Source organism: Protomyctophum parallelum (genome assembly GCF_964188405.1).
Source record: "Protomyctophum parallelum genome assembly, chromosome: 7".
NCBI classification, from domain to species: domain Eukaryota; kingdom Metazoa; phylum Chordata; class Actinopteri; order Myctophiformes; family Myctophidae; genus Protomyctophum; species Protomyctophum parallelum.
This window is the reverse complement of record NC_139705.1, coordinates 18,483,543-18,504,106: the sequence shown is the minus strand read 5'-3', so window position 1 is coordinate 18,504,106 and position 20,564 is coordinate 18,483,543. Positions and strand designations below refer to the sequence as shown.

Below are 20,564 nucleotides of genomic sequence, written 5' to 3'. Positions count from 1 at the left end.
ATAGGAAGGGAGCGTGTCTGAAATATCAAATATCAAATATCTAAATACTGAATCGAGCAACTTAAAAACTGTCCTGGCTGTTCACAAAAGCCTGAGTAGACGATGAAATTACTCATTTATTTTTGTAAGTGAAACATCCCTTTAATCTTATGTTAGTACTAGTATATCCTTATAGTCTGGAATATAGGCTCTATGCATAGCAGCCATTTTGGAAATGACTCTTACTTCTGGATCTGTTCCGACTTCCTTCCTGTTACCGATAATACAAATGAAGGCTCTGTTGCATTCTGCAGCTGCTCAAACAGAGTCAGTGTTAAGGATGCTACTGACACAGGCTTACAGACAGATACAGAGATCTCCATATATGGACACAAAAGGGACACAGACAGACGGGTTAAAATAGGTGCTATGACAACGGGTATTGCAGACTATAGTTCCCAACTTGCAACGTTCCCATTTTCCCAAGTAGGCCGGTGGCCGACGGGCACAGGTCTAATGAAGGCTCTGTTCCATTCTGTTCAAACGGAGTCAGTTATACTAATTGAAGGCTCTGTTCCATTCTGTTCAAACAGAGTCAGTTATACTAATGAAGGCTCTGTTCCATTCTGGTCAAACAGAGTCAGTTATACTAATTGAAGGCTCTGTTCCATTCTGTTCAAACAGAGTCAGTTATACTAATGAAGGCTCTGTTCCATTCTGGTCAACACAGTCGTTGGCTCGTTGGCTCACTGGAAACACTCCACTACACCAGTGGGTCTCAAAGTGTCCTTTGAGTGGGTTCCAAATGGTCCCGCACGGGTGTGTAACTCTACTCTGAGAGTGTACAAATGGAACCAAATGGACCCCCTAGGGGTCCCGGACCTCCTGCCTCAGCTCACACGGGGTTGACAAACTGGTAGACTAGTCTCCGGGAGACGTCAGGCTTGCGTATGATGCCCTTCTTGTAGTACTGGCGAATGGATCGGCTCAGCTTGTCATAGTTCATAGCGGGACGGTTCTTCCTGATGCCCCACAGCCGGGCCACGTGAGCCGAGTCCTCTATCTTGAAGATCCCTGTCCACATAGGATCAGTGAAGACGGTCAAATATTATTGAAAACAAACAACAACAACATCATATAGACTACCGAAGTGCCTGACTGACGTCACTCGTTCATCCCCTGGGAAGTAATTTCTCTATGGAGAATAGCATCGGGTCATCTTAGAATCGTCTCATACAAGCATCGTGGTCCAAAAATAAACACATTGTCTCTGCGGTATTGTCGGGGAGGTGGCTCTGTATCGTTTACGATAGTCGGTCAGTTTTCCACAAACTAATGGCCTTGGGCTAAAAACGGCCATAGCATCATCACAAATGTGATGAGGTCAGCAGCACATTTTGGGCACATTTGTGCAAGTGGCTATGGCCGTTCTTAGCCCAAGGGGTGTGTTTTGTGCAAAACTATTGCCTGGAATCAATTCAGAATCATGAAAACCCCCTAGTTTAGTTTGACACGTCACATGTTACTTAAAGCATAATGATTTTGAAAATGTTGTCTTATGTAGCTTATTAATGGTATGGTCACATATAACCCTCTATAAAACAAATTGCTTAATGATGATCAGATGGATTCATGAATGTATGTATATAATATAGATAATATTTTAGGCCAAAATAATAAATATATATACCGAATTTAACACTTTGAACAAGAGAACCCTGTTGGTTGCCAGACTATATTATGAGGAGCCCATTCACATTAACATTATTTAGTTAAGTTAATTAAGTCAAGAGATGTCTGGTGTATATAGACATATCTAAGTAACGGAGTGCAGCTGGCCCGACTGCCTCCCTTCTGTCTTAGTCTCGACCCCCTCCCACACTTGATCTTGACTCGCCAACACGCACACACACACACACACACACACACACACAAACCTTTGTCCTTGTTGAGCCAGCGTATAGAGCGGCTGTAGTTGTGCGGTTTGAGCAGCAGCTCTCGGAGGAACTGCCACAGGTGGATGGGCTGCTGGCTGAGGGGGGGGCAGGACACCTCCTCTGGCCAGGGGTCTTCGGCACCTGCACGGACACGCACGCACGCACGCACAAACAGGCACATCAGAGGACACCTATTTGACAGTGTGTAGAAGAGCCTCTGCCTAATGAGCTAAAAGTCTAATACCACCCGGTTCAAATGCTATCAATGCAATGGGCTGACTGAACGTGACATTATATCCCATTTAATCAGCCCATTGAATGGTATCAGTATAGCCGTCTGCTGACCTACCAAGATCTCTGTGCGTTTCGGCTACTGTTTTGACAGCGACGGAGGGGCGGCATCTCAAGCAAACGTGAGCAACGACACGCCCTGACACTGAATTTAACAAACAGGATTGAAGTTTGAATTCTTCATTGTTTATGTTGCAGAGAATGCCATTTGTTTGACTTTAAATATATATTGTGTGGTGCTTGATTGATAATTGATTGTTGACTCCATTGTAGGGAGCAACTACCAGCTATATAGCCTATACGTGGGGAACATGCCAACATTGGTTTTGTGTAGAGTGGGAAATTGAGTACTCTAATTATTATTTATATTATTATGTGGACAAACTGGACATTTTGATGAGTAACTTTAAAAGTGTATGTGATATGTAATGTCTCTGGATGTAATGTGTATGTGATATCTATGCAATGTCTCTGGATGTAATGTTCAGACTTGGTATGGTCCAATGGGAGGGGCTTAGCCTATATAAGTAGGGAGACCTGCCAGTGCCACTGGCCCACTGAGCCATTGAGTGAAGGACTGTGGAGGTGTGAAGACCAGGCCAATCTGTCCACTTAATGTTATACAGGTGTGAACACCAGGCCAATCTGTCCACTTAATGTTATGCAGGTGTGAACACCAGGCCAATCTGTCCACTTAATGTAGTACAGGTGTGAACACCAGGCCAATCTGTTCACTTAATGTTGTACTTTTGTTCATTTTTGATCACTGGTCGTCTGTTCTTTTCATAAACTTTCCAGTTTTTTACAATTTTAAACCAGTGTCTTTTGACAAACAGTACCCACACTATAGGCAGAGTGTGACAGTATCGCTTTGCAATGCAAATAATCGGTATGAATCGTTTTGCGATGCAAATAAGTGATTGTATCCATACTAAGTTGTGCGTTGTATTTAGCAATTTTGAGAACAAAGAAAAAGAGGGGTTTAATTACTTTTCCATTCAACATTGCTACACTTGGTCTATCAATAAATGTGTGTATTATCTGTGATATATCCATAATCAAAAGACATGAAGTCAAGACAATACACATGTAATCTCAGAACTTGCCAGCTTTTCCATCTGCTAGAGGGCAGCGCTCCTTCATACCAGCAGCTGGAAAGAAAGAAAGAAAGAAAGAGAGAAAGAAAGAAAGGCAATCAATGTAATATAACCTGGATTTCACCACCCTCCCCACATGGTAAAACAGTGGTCCCCATCCTTTTTTACACTGTACTATTTTTGAGTGGTGCAACCACTCCAAGGAACAGCAATGTCCGTGTTAACCTACCTATGTGACTATGCATGTGACTATGAGTACCAGTAAAGGCAAAAGTGGTGCTGTTGTGCCAGAAACAGAGAGAGAGAAATAGTGCTGCACTGTTGCCTGCTAATGAGAGAGAGAGAGAGAGAGAGAGAGAGAGAGAGAGAGGGGGGGCTGTGGCAGGGGGAGAGGGGAGTTGCAACACTCAGTTCACACAGGTGTGATTTTTATATTAACATGTGCAACATGTTTGAAGTGCTGGACCAGACCTGTTTTCTCTCACAAAATTAAAAAACAAAAGCTGATCGAGCCTTTGCAAGTTTTGCCCCTACATAGGCTATGGAATGAGCTCCCCTTCCGCCTAAAACGATTCACTACAATGCAACAAAATCCTTTTGTTATACCAATATTATGAGGAGCACATTCACTTCACAAGTTCACATTAACATTATAAGAGCTTACGCGTCTGCCAGTGTTTTCTCTACCTGAAGAAGAAATAAAACGAATAAATCTGGTCTCGGTGTCGACCCGGTTTTGCCTCCCGTCGGTCTCTGTCTCGACTTGGACTCGACCATCTCGCACAATCGGTCTTGACTCGGAATTAACCCAACTCGGACTTGGTCTCGACTCTGACTCGCTTTGGGTGGACTCAACTACAACAATATAATTGTCTGTGAACTGTACTTACTTACTTAACCCCCCCTCCCAAGTATCTCAGTGCTCCTACCTGACCTCCAGATGTCCAGGTGAGCGTACAGCATGTCTCCACACTGTGAGGAACGTTGTCTGAACTCCTCCTCGGTCATGGAGCACAGATCTTTCCCTGTCAGCTCCTGGAACACCTTACACACCTGGAGGTCATAACAATTATCATTATCATCATCTTCTTCGAGCAACATTAGCCACTTCCTCCTAGCAGATCCGAGGCGTTCAAGGGTGAAGGAGATATAATCCCACATCCGGTCCTTGATCTGCCCCGGGGTCTGCTCCCAATGGGACGTGCAGCAAAGACCTCCGTATAGGGCGCTCAGGAGGCATTCGTACTAGATGCCTGAACCACCTCCTCTCCAAGGAAAGGAGCAGCGGTTATACTCCGAGTCTCTCGCGGATGCCCTGACTTCTTACGGGAGAGGCCGCCCACCCGGCACAAATCGTATTATTTTGGCCATGACCCACATCCAAGCCAAAGTAAGGCTATCCAACGTTGAAGATGCCACTACATACTGGCGAAATGTGGAATTGCAGCACTTTAATCGAAGTGGACGGACGTTCATGACGTCACGTGCGTAAGCCCAGACCTCAAAATTGAGGTCTGGGGCTAGGCTAGGCTAAACTTCCGCTCGCTCGAGCCATTGAGTTTTAATTACTTCCGGAAGCGTGCTTCAAAACGCCACTGAGCAACTTCCACTGACATGAATAGCGGGGGGGGGGGGGGGGGGGCTAACGCTCCAGTTCGGTCTCTATCCTTCTTTATACTCTATGCCCACGTCCCACTACCAGAATCAGAATACCGGTAAAAAATCAACGCGGTGTCTGGTTGCTAGGGCCGAGCTTACCAGCACTCCACTTGCCTCCACACTTCCACAGACTATTCATACGTATTAAGTACTCTGCCAAGGTTCTAGACTTATTATCCCGCCCTCAATGTCTTCACATATTATTGTACAGTTAAAATTCAGGAACATTTCAGCCACCTCTTTTGACCATTTACCAAGCGATTTGGGTACTTAGAAAAGCGCTATATAAATCTGAGCTATTATTATTATTATGACCACTACACAACGTCATCAAACAGCGACGCATCCCTGGTAACAGGCCACAGGTTTCTGCATTACACCTTTTTTTTCTTTTTCTTTCTGTGGTGCTAGAGCGGTCGAGCTTCTAGTTATTATTATTGTTGTTGTTGTTGTTGTTATTATTATTATTGTTATTGTTATTAACACCTGAGGTAGTCTGTACAGATGCTCTGTCCACAGCAACCACTTTTGGACGTGAACACAGCTCCAATCCATGGGCTCTGTAATGGAAGAGACAACTTTAGTAGGTTCTGTAATGGAAGAGACAACTTTAGTAGGTTCTGGAATGGAAGAGACAACTTTAAAAGGACAGCTTTACAATTCACAATTACAATTTAGGCATTTAGCAGACGGTCTTAATCCAGAGCGATTTACAGTAAGCAACAACAACAATACATGGTAATACATCAAATGCAAGGCACTGGACATCAACACATGTATTTAGGCAAGGCACTGGACATCAACATGTTGATTAGGCAAAGTACTGGACATCAAAACATGTTGTATTTAGGCAAGGTACTGGACATCAACACATGTATTTAGGCATGGCACTGGACATCAACATGTTGGATTTAGGCAAGGCACTGGACATCAACATGTTGGATTTAGGCATGGCACTGGACATCAACATGTTGGATTTATGCATTGCACTGGACATCAACACATGTATTTACTAGGCAAGGTACTGGATCCAACACCTAATCAAAACACCTGCATGAGCGCAGCAGACTCAGTTGCTAGGCTAGCTAGTTTCTTGGGACATTTGTGGTCGTAGTGGCTACATCTGTCATTAAAAAAATACGATTTTCTTTAGCAATTATCTTAGTTTTAAGGGTAACAGTTGTATAATCGCAATATTACACTCAAGGGTGTGCGTTACTGTCATCAATGGCATGCCTGCATTGCTGCAGGGACGAGCCGAAGGCGAGTTCTCCACGACCCCACAGGCCACACGCACGCATGCACACTCACACCTGGGAATTGAACCTGGGTCTACCGCATGGAAAGCCAACATCTTAACCACTAAACCAAAGGCATCCCTGTGACTCAGGGGAGATATTAGACTTTTTAGGCCATCAGACTGAGACTGGGAGCCACTCTGCTACACACACAGACACACACATGCACGCACGCCAACCTGTGAACATGCAACCAATTAAACCGAACGGCTTGGCCTTTAACAGGTCCTGTTCCAGTGCTATGAAGTAAACAGTGGATCATTGAACCTTAATGTCAAGAGAGAAGCTTCTAAAAGTTATTATAAAGTAAACAGTGGATCATTGAACCTTAATGTCAAGTGGAAAGCTCCTAAAAGTTATTGGGAAAGTGGAGATGACGGCGGTGTGTGTTGTCAACACAGAGAGACGTTTGCACAGGGCGTTCAGAGAGACAGGCGGCGATACAGACACACAAAGGAGTGAAAGATGCTTTAGAAGTTTAGAGGGTTTGTTTGGCAACACTTCTACCATTAATGTCACACGGTATAGGCAGTGTTCCTCAAAAGCTCTTTGTTTCAGTGGATAATGGTCGTACGGGAGTCCGCGTGAGATCAAACACTTTAAGCAATTGTTATGGTCACGACTCGAGTAAAAAAAAAATATTTTCCTGCATTAACCCTAGAACAATATGCATAACTTTTGTCAAAACAACACTAAACACAGAATTTTACCCAATGTAATAATATTCCATAAAACTATTTCTCATCAAAATATATTGAAGTACAGCAATGGCAACTTGAGGTAGGCCTACTCTTCTTTAATTCATCATGACTTTTTAACAAACAAACAAACAAACAAAAAAAATATATATCATAGTGGGCCCTATCATATAGGGGACAAAATCGATGGTTTCTGTGGATATTTATTTAAAAAATATTCTTAAAAAAATAATCAAGCTGGGACCTCTCCTTTGGTCCACCCATTCCTGGGACATGAAAGTGTTAAAGATGGAGTGCCACCATTTTTTCCACCCTATAACATGATCATCAGGTATTATTACAATATAAGGGGGAAGAACTTTTTCCAAAAAGTGTACAGTATTTGTTCAAATCATGCTTTTATGTGGACACGCCCACCAGTTCATTAAGTATGCCTGGTTTGCCTGGTGGGTGGTGATGGGTGGTGATCGACCTGAACTGAAGCCACACCCACAGCTGTAGTTGTATGATAAAGGGGGAGGGGTTAGGGGAGGGGGTTGATAGTGTGGTGTCACTATATTACTGTTTACTTCATTGGCCCGTTTGACTGTCAAGGGTTCAGCCTCCAGGAAGAAACCCTAAATACAAAGTTAATACACCATTGCACATACAAACAACTCCAGGGTGTCTAATGAAGTACTGTCACCTCATAGACACATGAAAAACTGGAAAAATAAAACAATTGTGGCACTCCATCTTTAATGCACCATGTAACCCCGTCCCTATACCTGCTGTGATGTTGAGCAGCTTGCAGGCCGTGTCGATGTCCTTCAGCACCTCGCCCACCACCAGGCTCTGCACCTGCTCCAGACAGCGCTCCTCCAGCTCCTGGGTGGGGGTCCCCGTCCCCCCCTGGATGGGGGTCCCCGTCCCCCCCTGGGCATGGTGGACCACAGGACACATCAGCTCTGGAGCCTTGGAGGACATCAGGGACACGCCGGGGGACAGCGGACAGGTCTCCGTCATCTTTATTGAACACAAGCATTTATATTCGACCTGTTCTGTCGTACTGTTGCAATGTTTCTATACAACATATACTGTCCATGCCCAACAACAGAAACAAACCTTTCAGTATTACCCGCATTGCTTCCAAGATCATCGGACTTCCCACACCAACACTTTCTGATATGAACAATAAGGCCATCACACACACGGCTAGCACTTTCAATATCACATGACAGTGATCATCCCCTGTATCGCATCAGGCCAAAGATACAGAACCTTGCCATGGAAAAAGATCCGTTTTAGTAGGAGCTAAATCGGGACATGCCTAGTATCAACATTATATCCATATCATGATATAATTGTCTATGATGTTGGATATTGTACTATTGTGATATGTTATACATATCGGATCGGGAAAAATCTGTATCTGCAGATACTCAAAATCAGATGATCGGAATAGGATCGGGAGCAAAAAGAAACCTGATCGGGACATCCATAACAAGTAAGACGCGCGAACGCGGGAAGCGAACGCAGCTTGTAAATTAAAAAACTGATTTTTTTAAGTGTTTTTTAAGATTTTTAAGGTTTTTAAGGTTTTTTCTTTTAAATATTTTTTTAAGTTAAGTTATTTTTTAAGTTAAGTTTTTTTAAGTTAAGTTGTGTGTGTGTGTTTTTTTCGTGTGTGTGATACAGCTGCACCCTCTGGTATAGTGGGCGGGTGGTGTTACAGCGTGACACACACACACAGACAGACAGACATGTTCTGCTAGGTCTCATAGTTAGTGCTCATTGCATTCGCAATCACTGCGTTCGCAATAATAACCTTGTTCAGTATCCAGGGTGGGGGGCTGAGGCTGCTCTCCTTCAGTATCCAGGGTGGGGGGCTGAGGCTGCTCTCCTTCAGTATCCAGGGTGGGGGGCTGAGGCTGCTCTCCTTCAGTATCCAGGGTGGGGGGCTCAGGCTGCTGCTGCTGTCCTCACAGCACAAGGGCAGGTGTTGGTGGTGGTGGTGGTAGACCCCCGTCCCCGTCCCCGGCCAGCCGTCGTTGTTGTTGTTGTTGGGGGGGTCCGGGAGCCCCAGCAGACCACGAGGGGGCTTGACGTCCTCCGTGATGAGGTCACCGTGGTGGGGGTGGGGGTGCCACGGCCTCACAGGGTCCGGGTGGGGGTGAAGGAGAGGAGGTCCCATGTAGAGCGCCACACAGCCAGGACTCCCCATTCTGCAACGCAGGAGGGAGAAGACGCTGTTTACAATATAGAACATACTATTAGGAACTTAGGAAGAAGAAACTATTTACAATGTACAGTAGGACATACGAACTTAGGAACTATAGGAAGAAGAAACTATTTACAATGTAGGACAGACTAGTAGCCGTAGGAACATAGGAAGAAGAAACTATTTACATTGTAGGACATACTAGTAGGAAGAAGATACTAATTTACAATGTAGGACAGACTATAGTCCTAACAATGTTTAATTGATTCCCCTCAAAAAAGTCCCCCTTTTCACAATGAACAAGTAAAATGACAACTGAATTTATGTGATTGGTTAGCGATTTGCTCGTCTACATATGACGTACATTTTCTCTTCATTGTCAATGGTGTTTAATGTTTTAATGTTTAATTTATGTCATATTTGGCGGACATTTAACCTAATTTCTCCTTTCATTGTCAATGGCAAATATTGAGACGTGTGGTGACAAAGAGGGGCTAGAGCCCCGTAGCGCGCAGTTTATAAAAATCACACCCGTGCAACACATATGACTTAATTCGCTATTCATTGTCAATGGCATTTAATGTTTGTGTTTGAAAAGAGCCGATTTGCTCAGACACATATGACTTAATTCTCCATTCATTGTCAATGGCATTTAATGTTTGTGTTACACCTCATCTACACAGGCAAGGAGTGAGCGTTCCGAGGCGATATTGCGCAAAACAACTGTCCTCATATGGAGCGTCGGCCATTGCGTTGCAACGTAGCCTGAACCAATTAAATATAACTAATAAATAGTAGCGTGTAGATCTCAACCAATAAGCGTGTTTGGGACCGCGAAACCTCGCTCAAATAGAGACTCTGCGAGCGAATATAGAAGGGGTGGACGACATCGCTCCATGTTAGATCTGTGCTGAAACCACGTTCAAAAGGCTCAATGTTTAAACAGTAGTGATCCTACAGTAAACATGTCACGTGTAGGTGACAAAACATGACATTTACTGTGTGAGAACCATGGAGCTGGAGCTTCCAGAGTGACCCTGCAGTAAGAAAGGTCTTATTGTGACGTCACTATATCACTGTTTTTGAGGGGTGCTAGCCCCTCCTACAGCGTTTGTCCCCATATGTGTCATATTTGCCATTGACAATGAAAGGGCATGTGCCTCAAATATGACGTAAATGTGTGGCAACACAAACATTAAATGACATTGACAATGAATGGACAATTTACGTCATATGTAGACGAGCAAATCGGCTAACCAATCACATACATTCAGTTGTTCATGAGATGATGTATGATGATGTATAATGATAATGGCGCCCCTCACATCACACGGGTGTGATTTATTTTTCTTTCGTTTGACTGTCAAGGTTTTCAGCCTCCAGGAAGGAACCCTAAATACAAAGGGAAGACATCATTGAACATAACCACACAAAGGGGTCTAATGAAGTATTTATATCCTATTTAGTGAATATAGGACACTTCGTCCTACACAAACATTAAATTCCCTTTGACAATGAATGGAGAATATTACGTCAGTGTCTGAGCAAAGTGCGTGTCTATTTTACGTCATGATGATGTACGATGATAAGAGCGCCCCTCACTTCCACGGGTGTGATTTTATTTTACCTACAGTAGAGTGCAACTATTTGTATCTACAGAGTAAAAAGTATTTACATTATTTGTCTACAGTAGAGTAAAGGTATTTACATTATTTGTATCTAGTATAGAGTAAAAGTATACGTACATTAATTTTTCTTGGCCTCCAGCTATTAACTGTAAGTATGTCAATCAGCCAGCTAAAACTGGATCAACTTGATTCATACACTGTGAAAACCTCAGTGTTAATTTAACTCTGAGAGTGTAAAAAGGGAACCTAAAGGATTTGGTTCCATTAGTACACTCTCAGGCCCCTTTTCCACCTTTGGTTCTAGAACTGATTGATTGATTGATTGATTGATTGATTGATTGATTGATTGATTGATTGATTGGTTGATTGATTGATTGATTGATTGATTGATTGATTGAAGTATATATTAATAGTTTGCAGAATTACAGTACATTTCAAGCACAACTCAATACAAAAAACTGTTAACTGTGAGTGGACGACCCAATAAAGCACTACACTTGTTTACAAGAGGGTCCACCTTGTTCAATTCATCATAACATTTAGAGACATACAAATATACACTTATAGCCAAAAAACTGGAAATCATCATCATAAAGGAGGTAAAAAGGGAAAAGAAAACATATACAGTGAGGGGAAAAAGGGGTGGGTGGGGATTCAGATTTTACGGGGGTCGGTTTCGAATTGCAGCCGTCCGAGGACGTAGGTGCCCTTTGAGAGTGGTTTTGAAGGAGTCAAGGGATTCACATGCATGTCTTAATGACGTTGGTAGGGCGTTCCACATTTTGGTGGCATAGGAGCAAAATGTATTTAGTCCCTTGTTTGTGCCAAACACATACACATGGTTCCACTGGTTCCGTTCTATTGATTGATTGAAGTATTTATTAACAGTTTGCAAAATGGGTACATTTCAAATTAGAGATGTCCCGATACTGTATCAGTATCGGGGAAAAGTATCGGATCAGCCCTTATTTGTCATATGGGGTCATATCGGTATCGGTGAATATATCTAATATGTCTAACCACCGATCCGTGCACAGGGGTAAGGGGTTGACACTATGGCAGGTAAATAAAATGTTGGGACATGTGGAGTTTGCTTTGGAGTTGCCCAAACTGCAAGTGCACATTTGAGTGAGGAGTCTGCTATAAACACAACACGAGATATATATATATAGCTAGATATCTATAAACACAACATGAGATCACGACACTGGTATCGGCTAATGAGGTATCAGGATTGGATCGGAGGCGACATCCATATTTCAAATGAAAGCACAACTCAATAGAAAAACTGCTACTGTGGACGACACACTAGTAAAGCATTACACTTGTTTACAACAGGGTCCACAATCTATAGATTCTTGGAACCATTTCAAAGTAATCTTTTGGTTCAAGTAAGAGTTCCGAACGTGGATATTAGTCTCGTCCCTCTCAGCATTCGATTTCTTTCTGCAATGTTCCGCCCCATATTTGCATATACTGGGCCCTGGTTGGATATAGCCTGGCTCCAGACGAATCGGGTTGGCTCGTCACCACTTTGGCCGTGAAGTCCTCCCACAATTGAGAGGAGCCAGGCTTAATCTGCCTGGGGAAAATATGCATCGCAAAGGCAGATGAAGGCTGGCCACGCAATGCTAGTTCCGCACCAACGTTTAGGGCACAACTATACCCTATAGTCTTGCTATTTCCGTATAGAGCAGGGGTGGGCAACTGGCGTCCCGGGGGCCACATGCAGCTTAATGTGGCCCTCAGGTTAATGTCAGAATACTGGTATAATGTTGGTTTCACTTTCAGCTGTTACAATTTCACAACATGCAAACATGAGCCGCTTTAATTACTTCCGTAACTCATTGCTCAACAAGCAACAAGCATTATAATTAAAGGCATTTAATTATTTAAAAAATTTAATTTTCAGGATTCCAATTCAAAAATAGCAAAAAATAATTCAAGATTTCAATTTGAATATAGCTAAAATAGCCGATCTACAAGCTCAAAGCGCGTCGCAGCGCGACAAGTTTTGAGCTTGTAGATTGTAGATTTTTGCTATCTTGGAAAGGTGCTGTTATGCTCAGTCAAACAGTCTCAGTAATGCCTTTACAGATAAATAGAGCAGCTTGGTATTTATGTGATAATAATAATAATAATGTGCTATCAGAGACATGGGTTGATCCAGGCCACAGGTCACTGCATTCCTTCACACTGTAGACAATAGAACAGCGATGATAACACAACCCACACACTATGCACTCATACCGTACACACCTATTTATCAATCTGTTACACTGTGAGTGTGGCTGTGCAGTGCGTGCATCTATGCATGCGTGTGTGTGTGTGTGTGTGTGTGTGTGTGTGTGTGTGTGTGTGTGTGTGTGTGTGTGTGTGTGTGTGTATGTGTGTGTGTGTGTGTGTGTGTGTGTGTGTGTGTGTGTGTGTGTGTGTGTGTGTGTGTGTGTGTGTGTGTGTGCGCGCGAGCACACACGCGTGTGTGTGCGTGTGTGCGTGTGCATGTATTAACCCATTAAGACCATAATGCCAACCTCCGACGGTAAGATTAAGACCAATTTGTAGAATTTAGAAGACATCTAATGTCCTCAAAATCCTATTAGTTTTCAGTGGTGCTCAAACCTTTTCATTGTCATGGACCCCCCCATATGCACACATTTTCAACCATAAATAGCAGATCTACAAGCTTGTGACGCACTGTGAGCTTGTAGATCTGGTATATTTTAATAGCCAACGTAAAAAAATAAAAAAACTCAAATGGCACGGATGCTTTCCAGGTTTTAGTGGGTTGTTTTTTTGCAAGATATGATAAAGTCATAATTATTGTGAGTTGTTGCCAAACACAAGATTTAAAGTGTGTGCAGGCAAGCCACACGGGTGCACACGGGTTCCGACGTACTAACAGTCCTACAGAATTAGTCTGACACCATACCCCAAACCCTAACCCTAACGTACTAACAGTCCTACAGAATTAGTCTGACACCATACCCCAAACCCTAACCCTAACGTACTAACAGTCCTACAGAATTAGTCTGACACCATACCCCAAACCCTAACCCTAACGTACTAACAGTCCTACAGAATTAGTCTGACACCATACCCCAAACCCTAACCCTAACGTACTAACAGTCCTACAGAATTAGTCTGACACCATACCCCAAACCCTAACCCTAACGTACTAACAGTCCTACAGAATTAGTCTGACACCATACCCCAAACCCTAACCCTAACGTACTAACAGTCCTACAGAATTAGTCTGACACCATACCCCAAACCCTAACCCTAACGTACTAACAGTCCTACAGAATTAGTCTGACACCATACCCCAAACCCTAACCTCACAGGAAGCCAGGGGCTTGTTTTAACCAGCCACGGGTTAGTCTTAACTTGCCATGCATGTCGGGAGCCAAGGTGTTGTCGGACTAATGCCTGTCTCGGGGTGCACATTTAATAATTCAAACTAATACATAAATTAATAAATCGAACCAATGCTGATTAATCCCCCTCCACTATAGTTAGTATATGTCTAACCAATGTGTGCACCCCGATCCACACACCCATGTGTCACTCACACCACCTGTAACTACTGTACAAACACATGGGCACTGCCTTCAGACTCAATATCTATGTAAATGGCTCATTATTAAGTAGGGCATGAAAAAGTTGTCAGGTGTGTCTGGACGGATTCTGGCTGATTGCTTTGTGATACAATGTACAGTATGATTAATTAAACATACCTTCTGTGCCGACATTGTTCAGTGGTTTTGGGGCCAGCGTGAAAATGAATGAATCATACATCACAAAGCGTTGCTATGACTATAGCAGTACTTCAGACCTGTGGTTCTCAAACCTTTTTGGCTCAGCAGGGCTAGAGGTGCATGATATTGCAAGAATCATGCACGATTCACACACAATTCTCTTTTTTTGTCTGTAGTTGCTGAACATTATACTACATTCAAAACGTATAGCACCTGGAGCCAACTACTGTGGCTTTCTGGGGACCACCTGTGGTCCTTGAGGGGGTTCCAGGTGGTCCCCAGCTAAATGATGGAGAGTTGGTAACCAAATGGACCGCTAAAGATATTTAACTCTTGAGAGTGCAAAATGAAACCAAATAGAGCCATACGGGTCCATTTGGTTTCATATTTTACATTAAATTATTGTTAAAGGTATATTCAGTGATTTCACTCAAAAAACCTTAGGTTTCGTTTTTGGCTGTGGGACCCAGCCTTTCGTCCAATCAGGATAGAGAGTCAAAAACGAAACCTAAGGTTTTTTGACCCCCAGGGGTTAACTGGGGACAGGGAGGAACTCCTTATATGGCAGCACACTCTATAGTAGGGAGGATTATCACAACAAAACAAAATAATAAGTGATATTTGAATTAAGTGAAATCACTGAATATACCTTTAAACATCTGCATTACTTAATTTACAAACGTCTACACAATAATTAGAAAATGTATTAGAATAATTGTTATTTTGATCAACATTTGCGTGTTATCTCTCTTAATGGTACCAACATCAATGCAGCATGGAATTGTGGCCAAAACATATCCAACAACAAAATGTTAATAGTTTTGGTTCTGAGAGGCTAAATCTATAATCAAATGGTGGTCCATGGCTCAAAATGCCCAATAATGGGCCTTGTTACAAAAAGGGTTGAAAACCACTGCTTTAAAAAATAAGTCAAACAAGTGCTTGACTTAAACCTCTCTCTTAAAGTCTTTCTGTTGTATCGGGACAACACCACTAACACTATGTTAAACATAGTGACTCTTACCTGGTTAAAAGGAGAGTGGAGGTGTCCGTTTCTTCTGATGGACAGACGTTGTGATGGACAGCGTTGGGGAGTCGATGACCGACCAGTCCAGAACGACCCGGCAGATGTCCCCTCAGAGGTGACGGCTCCCACACTGGGACCAGTGACGGTTAGATGTCCCCTCAGATGAAGACACTGGACAGTTAACTCATTGAACGTCAAGGAATTAATTAATGTCTTTTCCATGAAATCCCATGGCGCTAGGAACGCCTTAAACTTGTTTTTGAGCTTTGTATTCATTCATAATCGTCTCGCTCGTATTTTTACCGAAAAGCGGGCAACGCTCGGCTCGGTGTGTTTGCGCAGATATATATAGCCCTTTTTCTCAGAATTACGGCTCAGATTACGGCTGGATTGAACAATAACACGCCGATGTTAGCGGATCAATACTAAATCCCGGTTATCGCACGGTTGAAATATTAATGCTTCTGAAGACTCTTAAATAGACGATGATCACATTAGCTTTAGCTGATTTTCACTAACAAAAAAACGGTCTTATTTTCCAAGCAAAATAGAACGAGAGTGTACGGTGGCGGTAGCCGACAGTGCGGTGGCGGTAGCCGACAGTGCGGTGGCGGTAGCCGACAGTGCGGTGGCGGTAGCCGACAGTGCGGTGGCGGTAGCCGACAGTACGGTGGCGGTAGCCGACAGTGCGGTGGTGGTAGCCGACAGTACGGTGGCGGTAGCCGACAGTACGGTGGCGGTAGTCGACAGCGCCCAGGGTTTTTCAGTGGCGGGCAATGAGTTAAGTTGTCGACGTATAGTTCCTCATCGTAAAGAATATATATGTTCTCCCGCTCCAGTGTGCATGTGAACCACCATGTGACAATTAAGCTCAGCTCCTCCACATGCGTTGCCTTCTGGATACAAGACGTTTCTCCCAAACCGGCAGGGATAATAAAACCTCTCGTCTCCACCTATCAGACGTCATCGGGTGTGATGGAGGGGTGTGTCCAAGTCCCAGCTAGAGCGTCGACGCTGTGGCCTCAGGAGGTGATCACATCTGTGGGTAAACACAGGGAGTCGCTGGCTGGCCTCAGGGACCACAATATCTGCACAGAGGTTTGTAGACAAGTTGTTGGTGGGGGTGAAAAAAGTAGGCCTACTCCGTTTTTTATACTTAAGTAAAAATGTAGCCAATACGCCAATATTATATAAATGGTCCGTTCGTAAAAGTCTGAAAAGTCCGGAATTCAAAATGTACTTGCAGTAAAACATACAAAAGTATAGTGGCATCAAAATGTACTTAAAGCACCAACAGCATTAAGTACTCATGCTGAATGTCCAATTTCACAAGTTTTCTAATTAATGTCTTGAAGATAATTAAGTACAGTACTTGAGTAAATGTACAAATGTTCCTTTCCACCAATGGGTGTGTAGTAGATGTGTGGGTAAACAGACAGAGGGAGGAGCTACATGCCAACACACGTGCACACGCACACGCGCACGCACGCACACACACACACACACACACACACACACACACACACACACACACACACACACACACACACTGGTGAGAGAGAGAGAGAGAGAGAGAGAGAGAGAGAGAGAATGGGTACAGTTCTCAATACAACATCTGCCATAAGGAGGATAAAGCCAGAAAGAGCACTAAGACTAATGTTTTACATAATGATCCTCCATATTCAGTTCACCAGTGGAATGTGCTAATTCCATCATTGGACCACACATTGGCATATGACATCAACTTGCGCCGGGAGCGTATACAATAAAATGAAATATAGAAACAAGTGTTGTGATTGATATCGTAACCGGGGAATACATCTGACGGTTGTTCTGGCCCGAAACCTCCACCAATACCCTCTCTGCTTTAGGTCGTGACCAGGCTTTTCTCTCCACAGATGAGTAAGGCTAATGTCACAGAGAAAAAGAAGAAAAAGGCCGCACACGTACAGTATAGCCACGATGCTGGAAATGTATTCAAATGTATAAACGTTGTCTATTATATTACAGACTCAAAACAACTTACTTGACGTTTAATAACCCCAGCATCCCGATATTCTGGGCTCACAACGTGTCACGTTGTGAGCTTGTAGATCGGCTATTTTTGGTGAGTGTGGTGTTTGCTGTCCTAGGGGGTCTAAGAAGTGGTTAAACTGAAGTGATATTGATGAATTCCAAATATCATCAAAGTATTCTGCAACACGGTGGCACCGCTGGACTTCGTCACGGCACCCCTAGGGTGAGTGTGTGTGGCTGTGTGTGTGTGTGTGTGTGTGTGTGTGTGTGTGTGTGTGTGTGTGTGTGTGTGTGTGTGTGTGTGTGTGACTGCGTGCGTGCCTGCGTGCTTGTAATGTTTGCTTAAGCTAAACAGAGCTGTTTAAGCGGCGGTGTTTAACTAGTCTAAAGAGGTACTATGTACTCAGATGAATTATCCTTCATGACCTTTCTTTAAAGTCTCAGAAACAGAACTGCATGTTCAGCTACTTGACGCCAACACTACGCTGCCTTATCGTTCTTACTACATTCAATATTAGTTCTTACATATAGTACAGACTAACTTAACCCTACTAAACTCAACTTTTGTCAAACCATCACTAAACATGGGTATATTTTACCCAATGTAATATATTCCATACAAATAATATTTCTAATCAAAATATATTGAAGTATGGCAACTTGAGGTATAGACCTATTCTTTCATCTTATTATTATTTTTACTTCATCATGATTTATCATAGCGGGGAAAATCTGTGAAAAGTTTGGGTATTATTTAAAAAACTATAAAAATAATAATAATGGAGCTGGGAACACACTTTTCTGAGACATGTGAGAAAGGTCCAGTGAGAGAAAAAAGCCCATTGTGGGTGTATGGGATTTTTCTCTATCGCTATCACTAAACTCGGGTGAAATTCACCGGAACACCATGCCTAAAAAACCAAGGAAGCTCTGAGAAGGAAGTGAAGTGGTCACGTGACTGGGCTGCGCCATGACACTTTCATGGACACTTTCATGGGAGCCAAACTCACACAGGAAGTGCAATGAATACATGGCAGTGAATGGAGCTGGCTGGACCAGCTCATAACAAACATTATTCATGAACAATTGTGACCTTTTGAAAAGTAATCACTTCTGGAAAATAACACATGACATATCACAGGTTGTTTTCTAATCACTTACTTTTCGATGTGCACAGAGTGCACAGTATATAATTTTATCTGAGGATCTAAACAGCAGCAGGTATCGTTTCTAGCTCCGAAGTATCGCGATATTTGGCTGCCAGACAGGAAACGGTGGGAAGTCTCACGATACTTGGTGCGTTCAGAGATGTACTGTACTTTATGGTATCTCTATTTTTATAGAGATACCATACCTCTATAAAAATTACACAGTGTACACATCGAATAACAACACAGCAGACAATAATGTGTTACATGTCTTCTGTTATTTTCCAGAAGTGATTACTTTACAAAAGGTCTCAATTGTTCATAAATAATCTTTGTTCATGAGCTGGTCACTGAGCTCTCATTGACTCCAATGCATTCTGCCAAACGGGTAGTTTGGCTCCCATGAAAGTGTCCATGAAAGTGTCATGGCGCAGCCCAGTCACGTGACCACTTCACTTCCTTCTCAGAGTTTCCTTGTAAAAAACATGGAAACAAACCCACCTTCTATGATGTCACTGAGCATCATGCGAAGGTAGTGAAAGACCCACCCACCTCAGACATCAGCAACATTATGAAAATTAAATAATTGTCAGGGTGAAAATCACAGTTGTAAAAAAAACAACCTTTAATCGATGACATGAGTGTGCGACTGTGCGGCGATGCTTCAGGAAACGAGTAAGTGTGACTTTGAGCCATTCTCAGTAAGCTATGAGTCACCTACATATTTTTTTTGTCTTTGATCATCTGTAGCAGGGTTAGGGGCCTGGCAGCGAGTGACACACGTGTGGCCCCTGGGCAGAAACGTGAAGGGTTAGGGCCCGGGGCCCCTGGCCCCATGGCAGACATGAAGGGTTCACAAGATAAACTGACTTTTAAACTGACGCTCACGCACGCACGCACACACACACACACACACACACACACACACACACACACACACACACACACACACACACACACACGCACAGCACACACACACACACACACACACACACACACACACACACACACACACACACACACACACACACACACACACACACACACACACACCCTTTATAGATCTTTAACACTTGAGTGTAAAATTAAACCTTTTTACACTCTCAAGAGTTAAATTATTGTTAAATATCTGCATTACTTAATTCAGATCAACACAGCATGAAATTGTGGACCAATTGATTAACACAAATTATTGTTTAGTTTGAAGATAAATGTCATCAAATGGTGGTCCGTGGCTCAGATGCAGAATAGATAATGGGCCTTGATATGAAAAAAGGCTGAAAGTGGTTAAACTGAGGTGATATTGATGAATTGCAAATAATTTAATATCACATTAGTCACATTACATACACCTGGACATGCGTCACGGCACCCTATGAGCTGGATAGGGCCCCTGGGGGTCTGTTAGAAGGCCCGTTGGTTGAGTAATCTGCCCCCCATGGAAGGGCCTGTATAGGTTTTTTTCCCTGCTGCCTGGGTGCCTCACATTCAAGCGGGAGATGGTGATGATACATTTCCCTTTCTTTTTTTCTTCCCCTGGGGATGTGTGCATTTTGTAGGACCCAACCATCACCAGTAAGAACAGACGATTAAGCATTCGACCAGTAGTCCTCGGAGGCAAATGTAATCCGACTCCTTAACAACTGTGAGAAAAAACTGTGAGAAAAAACTGGGAAAAAAGAGAAAGAGAAACACACCTGCGTGCACTCTTCTTCAGCCTTGAAAGGGATATTTTACTTTAAAAAGAAAATTAAAAAACTCATACTCATACTCATATATATTTAATATATGTATATATATATATAGGCTATCAGTCACCATGCAGAAC

At 43.0% G+C, this 20,564-nt stretch overlaps 1 pseudogene across 1 annotated transcript; it reads right to left on the bottom strand.

Moving 5' to 3' along the window:
* Positions 1 to 874: 874 nt before the first annotated feature.
* LOC310861962 (SAM pointed domain-containing Ets transcription factor-like) lies at positions 875 to 9,162 on the bottom strand (annotated as a pseudogene). The gene is made up of 7 exons: positions 8,767 to 9,162; positions 7,727 to 7,964; positions 5,450 to 5,523; positions 4,234 to 4,357; positions 3,310 to 3,358; positions 1,917 to 2,057; positions 875 to 1,053 (listed from the first exon to the last, which is right to left on the bottom strand). The product of its transcript is annotated as an SAM pointed domain-containing Ets transcription factor-like (transcript).
* Between the last annotated feature and the right edge of the window lie 11,402 nt (positions 9,163 to 20,564).